The sequence below is a fragment of the Mastomys coucha genome, unplaced genomic scaffold (genome assembly GCF_008632895.1).
Source record: "Mastomys coucha isolate ucsf_1 unplaced genomic scaffold, UCSF_Mcou_1 pScaffold6, whole genome shotgun sequence".
NCBI lineage: Eukaryota > Metazoa > Chordata > Mammalia > Rodentia > Muridae > Mastomys > Mastomys coucha.
The window spans coordinates 90,732,380-90,737,944 of record NW_022196912.1 but is presented as its reverse complement, the minus strand read 5'-3'; the positions used below and the strand labels follow the sequence as shown (position 1 = coordinate 90,737,944).

The window sequence follows — 5,565 nt, the reverse complement described above, 5'->3', positions numbered from 1 at the left end:
GATTATTTCATGAAGGAGTTACACTAGTTCAAGTTAAAAGAGGACCCCAAATGATTACATTATACAAGCTGTGGGGTTTTTAAACTTGTGACAAGGGACAGAAGGGAAACTCTACTCATTGCAAGGAAATCCTCACATAAGCTTCAGAGAGCCGCAAGCACAAGATCAGCCTTAGCCAGTTCAGTCTCTGTCAGGAACTGCCATATGTTCTTGCGCTGGTCACCCTGTAGCTGAATTACTTCTCCATATTCTGTTTGCTTTGTTCTGTTTTTTTTTTTTTTTTTGGCTTTTCAAGATAGGGTTTCTCTGTGTAGCCCTGGCTGTCCTGGAACTCACTCTGTAGACCAGGCTGGCCTCGAACTCAGAAATCTGCCTGCCTCTGCCTCCCAAGTGCCAGGATTAAAGGCATGCGCCACCACTGCCTGGCTACTTCTCCATATTCTGGATGCTCAAATTACAGTACCATTGCAGGCACATTTCTTCTTCTTCTTCTTCTTTTTTTTTTTTTTTAAGATTTATTTATTGTTATAAATGAGTACACAGAAGAGGGTATCAGATTTCATTATGGGTGGTTGTGAGCCACCATGTGGTTGCTGGGATTTGAACTCACGACCTTTGGAAGAGCAGTCAGTGCTGTGCTCTTACCCACTGAGCCATCTCACTGGCCCCATTTTTTCCCCCTGAGACAAGGTTTCTCTGTATAGCCCCGGCTATCCTGGAACTCACTCTGTAGACCAGGCTGGCCTCGAACTCAGAAATCCTCCTGTCTCTGCCTCCCGAGTGCTGGGATTAAAGGTGTGTGCCACCACTGCCCAGCCAACAAGGCTATCTTAAGCTGGCACATTTCTTCTTAAACACCTTCACTAGTTTCTTTTGTCGTAACCATCAGCGATCCCTTGGACAGTTGTAAGGGCCTTCCTGCCATTTCTCTGAATTCTGATATGGATATAATCCTCAGTGCCAACAGGAAGCAGGTCATCACCCTTACTTGCATCAGCAAAGAGGTCGAAAGAGTGGAGGTTCTGGATAGGGGACATACGACATGATTCCTTTTCTTCCGTGGAAATGGCCTGCGGAAGGCAGGTGGCTGCAGGAGAAGGGCGACTGAGCATCAGGAGGCGAGGGAGCTCGAGGGGGAGGCAGCTGAGTCCTCAGCGGCGACTCCGTGACTGGGGCCTAGTTTTAATCTTGAAACGGTCTTATTAAGTTGTTTCATCTGTTCTTGAACTTGCCATCATCCTGCCTCAGCCTCCTGAGTAGCTAGGATTACAATACCACCAGGCCTGGATCTGATAACTCTTTTATGCTTAAAATACAGTCATCTTTTAGTATCTGAAAGGGATTATTAACTCCAGGCCCCCTTTGGAGATGGAAATCTGAGGCTGTCCAATTCTCTTATGTCAAATGATCTAATATTTGCATATAACATATACATATAACATGCTTAAAATAATCTCTCAATTATTTATAATACCTTTACATTAGGAAATCTTTAGTAAAAGAATAGCAAATGTGGGGGCTGGAAAGATGGCTCAGCAGTTAAGAGCACTGACTGCTCCCTCTTCCAGAGGTCCTGAGTTCGATTCCCAGCAACCACATGGTGGCTCACAACCCATCTGTAATAGGATCTGATGCCCTCTTCTGCTGTGTCTGAAGGCAGTGACAGTGTACTCATATAAATAAAATAAATAAATAAATCTAAAATGTGCGTTGCAGGAGTCCATACTGTTCAGTATAGAAACAATGTTGTTTTGTTTTGGTTTTTAGAGGTGGGGAGGCCAGGAGAGAAGAAAAGAGGAGTACGAGGTCTTCTTTTTGGTCCATTCTCTGTCATTCAAGGGCTCAGCCAGGAGACAGCTGAGAACAACCCAGGCCAGTGTCATCTTAAAACTTAGCCATGACCTGATCTTGACTTTCAAGACTACAGAACAGTAAGAGATGTAAGTCTATATTTAAGCCATTCAGTTAGAGGGATTGCAGAGATGGCTCAGTGTTTAGGAGCATGGGATGTTCTCCCAGCAGACCTGGGTTCAATTCCCAGCACCCACATGGCAGCTCACAACCGTCTGTAACTCTGGTTCCAGGGGATCTGACACCCTCACACAGACATACATGTATGCAAAACACCAATGCATATAAAATAAGGATAAGTTACTACAAAAGGATAGAAAAGAAAAAGAAAAGGAAAGGAAAGAAAGGAAAAGAAGTCACTCAGGACATTCTGTTACAGTAGCCAAAAAGCTGGCTGGCTGAGACAGCTATTTAGTAATTAAAACCCCTTATGTAATTAGAGCTATTTTGCTGATAAGACCTCCCTTATCTTAGCCTCCTAACCTGTGAAAGAGAAAAATATCTCCAAGTTGATAACTGTCAGAATGACACACAGGCAAAACACTGATGTATTTATTATGGTTGTGAAAGTCCTCTGAGGGTCAGGAGTCCAAAATCTGTAACGACATTGCAAAACCAAGTGTGTTCAGCTCGGAGGAAGGCTTATCTGTCAGGAAGATAGCGGCAGGTACTCAGAGGCAAGCACACAGGGTCGGCACCCTTCATTTTAGGCTTAAGTCTAATGCTTCAGGCGCGGCAATCCGAATATTTATAACCACATTTTAATAGGCACTCTAGAATAGCTTTTAAAAATAAGCTTTCATAATAGGCTTCATTAACTCTGGGGGAGGGCAAGGAAGGTTGCATGAAGGTGTCCTATGGTCCAGGCTGTCTTTTACCTCACTCTGTTGGTTGTATTCTATTCATCCTCCGGCCTTCACCTCTGGAGCATTAGGACGAGAGCTTGTGCTGCCACACCCAGCTGCCGTATTAAGTTTTGAAATGGCTTTTGGAGTTGCAGAAATGGCTGTTAAGAGTATTTGCTCTTACAAGCCGGGCGGTGGTGGCACACGCCTTTAATCCCAGCACTTGGGAGGCAGAGGCAGGCAGATCTCTGAGTTTGAGGCCAGCCTGGTCTACAGAGTGAGTTCCAGGACAGTCAGGGCTACACAGAGAGACCCTGTCTCAAAAAACCAAACCAAACCAAACCAAACCAAACCAAAACAAAACAAAAAACAAAACTACTACTAATTACTAAATAGTAAGAAAATTACTAATATTTAATTCTATTAATAATAAATAAAATGGAGTTCAACAAAATAAAATGTGTTATGTTAGGCCAAGCATAGGGACTCATACTTTTAATTCCAGCACTTGAGAGGCAGAGACAGACCTGATTTACCTAGCAAGTTCCAGGCCAAACAGAGCTACATGGTGAGAGCCTGTCTCAGAAAAATAAAAAATGTTATATTAGCTCTGGGGCTATAGCTCAGTTGGTAGAGTGCTTATCTACATGCACAAGGCCCTGGGCTCAGTCCCCAACACCACTTAAACCAGAGGTGAAGGTACACACCTGTGATCCTGGTTTTCCCGGTGAAAGCAGAGGATCAGGGTCTCAAGGTCATCTTTAACTACAGTGAGCTCTGGGTGTGCCTGATGGTCCGTCTTCCTTACTTATCTGATTGTGTTGAGAGTCACCTAGAAGACACACTTTTGGATGTGTGAGTTTTCAGAAAGGATTAACTGACCACGAAAGGTTCAGCCTTAAGTGAGTGGCACCACCCATGGGCTAGGAGCCCAGACTGAACAAAAGGGAAGGAATGGAGGTTGAGTGCCTCTATTCCCAGCATTTGAAAGGCAGAGGCGAAGGCCGATCTCTGTGACTTCTAGGACAGCGAGGCGTTAGTGGTTTTTTTAATAAGGGTTTGTTGCAGTTAACTCAGCTAGTTCCCAGATCACTGAGACTGGACTATTTTATTTATTTATCAAGCTTTAAGGCCACACAATTGAGCAGTTTTACTGTTTTAATCCTCTAAACTCATCTGGCTACCTCTGAACCAAAATCCCCAGGATGCTTGCACTTTAGTACCGATCTGATAATTTTTCATTGTGTCTCCTGGACTCTGTCCCTGTGGAGTGAGTGCCAGGATCAAAGGCTTGTGCCACCACGGGCGGCTCTCACTTGTGTTTTCACAGCAAGTGGACTCATAGCATTGTAAAAGTCGGTTAGATGCAAAAGGGACAGAATGCGGGGGTGGGGGGGTGGGGGGGATGCGGAGGGTCTCTAGTGCAAACTCTCAGCTGTCTGAAAACGGAGAGGACAGATGGAGGGGTAGTGCACACCTTTGGTCCCAGCGCTCAGGAGACAGAGGCAGGCAGATCTTTCAGTTCCAGGCCAGCCTGGTCTACAAAGGGAGTTCTTGGATAGTCGGGGCTACACAGAGAAACCCTCTCTCAAAAAAACAAAACAAACACTTACTGTGGGAAACACGTTGTAGGGTGCTCACCAGAGACCACTGATCAGACATGGGTTTCAGCCAACAGAAAGCCTCTAGCAACTACGTGGCATGTCAGAATCCCCGTGTAGCACTGACTGAGCCTTTCTCAGGGTAAGTTTTTAAGCACAAAGCCCATGTTCTGAGTCGACACACTTCAGTTAACAAGAACAGTTAGCCAGAAGTGGAACTACAGAAACTAAAAGGCAAGTTTGGTACATTCTCTGAGACCTCCCCAGAACTCTATGGACCTTGATGGGTTAGGTCTATTTCAGTTTTGGCGGACGGTGTTGTCTGGGTGCTGAGTTTTACAGCCTGAATGGCTCTTCCATCATGGAGTCAGTTGTCCTAAGGCTTGGGCCCTGTTACAGGTAAATATTTGAACAGGCTGGGTTTGATTAATGTCTCATCCTGATTTTTATTTTATTTTAGACAAGAGTCTCACTCAGTGTCCCAGGCTGTCCTCAAACTCAGGCAATCTGTCACCACGCATGGCTTAGTGGGGTCACTTACAAAACAGCTGATGACTCAAAGGTAGTTGTGCTGCCGAATCAACCCACCCCCAGTCAATTAAAAAAAAAATCTCCAATTTACCACAAAGAGTTGGGGAAAGGGAATGGTGACTGCAGTTTGGAGGAGGAATGGGTCTTGTGACCCATCTCCAAGAAGTGCAGGTCTAGCCCCTTAGTTGCTCTGTACACAGGTCTAGCTAGTTAGTTGCTCTGTACTTCTCTTGTCTTTACCAGTGCTGTTTGGTTTCATTTTGAGACTATCCCATGTAGTTAGTACTGGTTGGCCTAGAACCTCCTGTGTAGGCGGGGCTAGCTTTGAACTCCAGAGCTGTCTGCTTATCAACCAAGCACTGGAGCTGCATCGTGAACTAACACACCTGCCTCAAAGCTAATCATTCCCCTGTTAATGTTTTCTTGTTTTGGGTACTGGGTACCTAGTTCTGCAACGTGATGAAATATTTCTGGATGCTGAGGGAGGGTTGGCAATAAGAAGGGATTTTGCTGTTGTTATTGTTCATTTTCCTTTTTTTTTTTCAGAGACAGGGTTTCCCTATGTAGCCCGTGTGTGCGTGTGTGCATGTGTGCATGCACGTGTTTCATTTGCCAATCCAGAGATCTTGGGTGGGCGCAGAGGAAATGTGCTTGCCCCAACGGGAGCCTAAAGCAGATTAAATATTCACTGCCTGGCTAAGATTTTGGTTGGTTTTTTGTTTTTTTTTTTTTTTTTT

General features: G+C 44.9%; 1 protein-coding gene and 1 pseudogene across 2 annotated transcripts in view; both read right to left on the bottom strand.

The window, feature by feature from the left end:
- Syne2 (spectrin repeat containing nuclear envelope protein 2) overlaps window positions 1–5,565 on the bottom strand; it is a 396,202-nt gene that overhangs the window by 379,058 nt on the left and 11,579 nt on the right. The gene's annotated exons all lie outside the window — the stretch shown is intronic.
- Window positions 3–1,037, bottom strand: LOC116079759 (annotated as a pseudogene).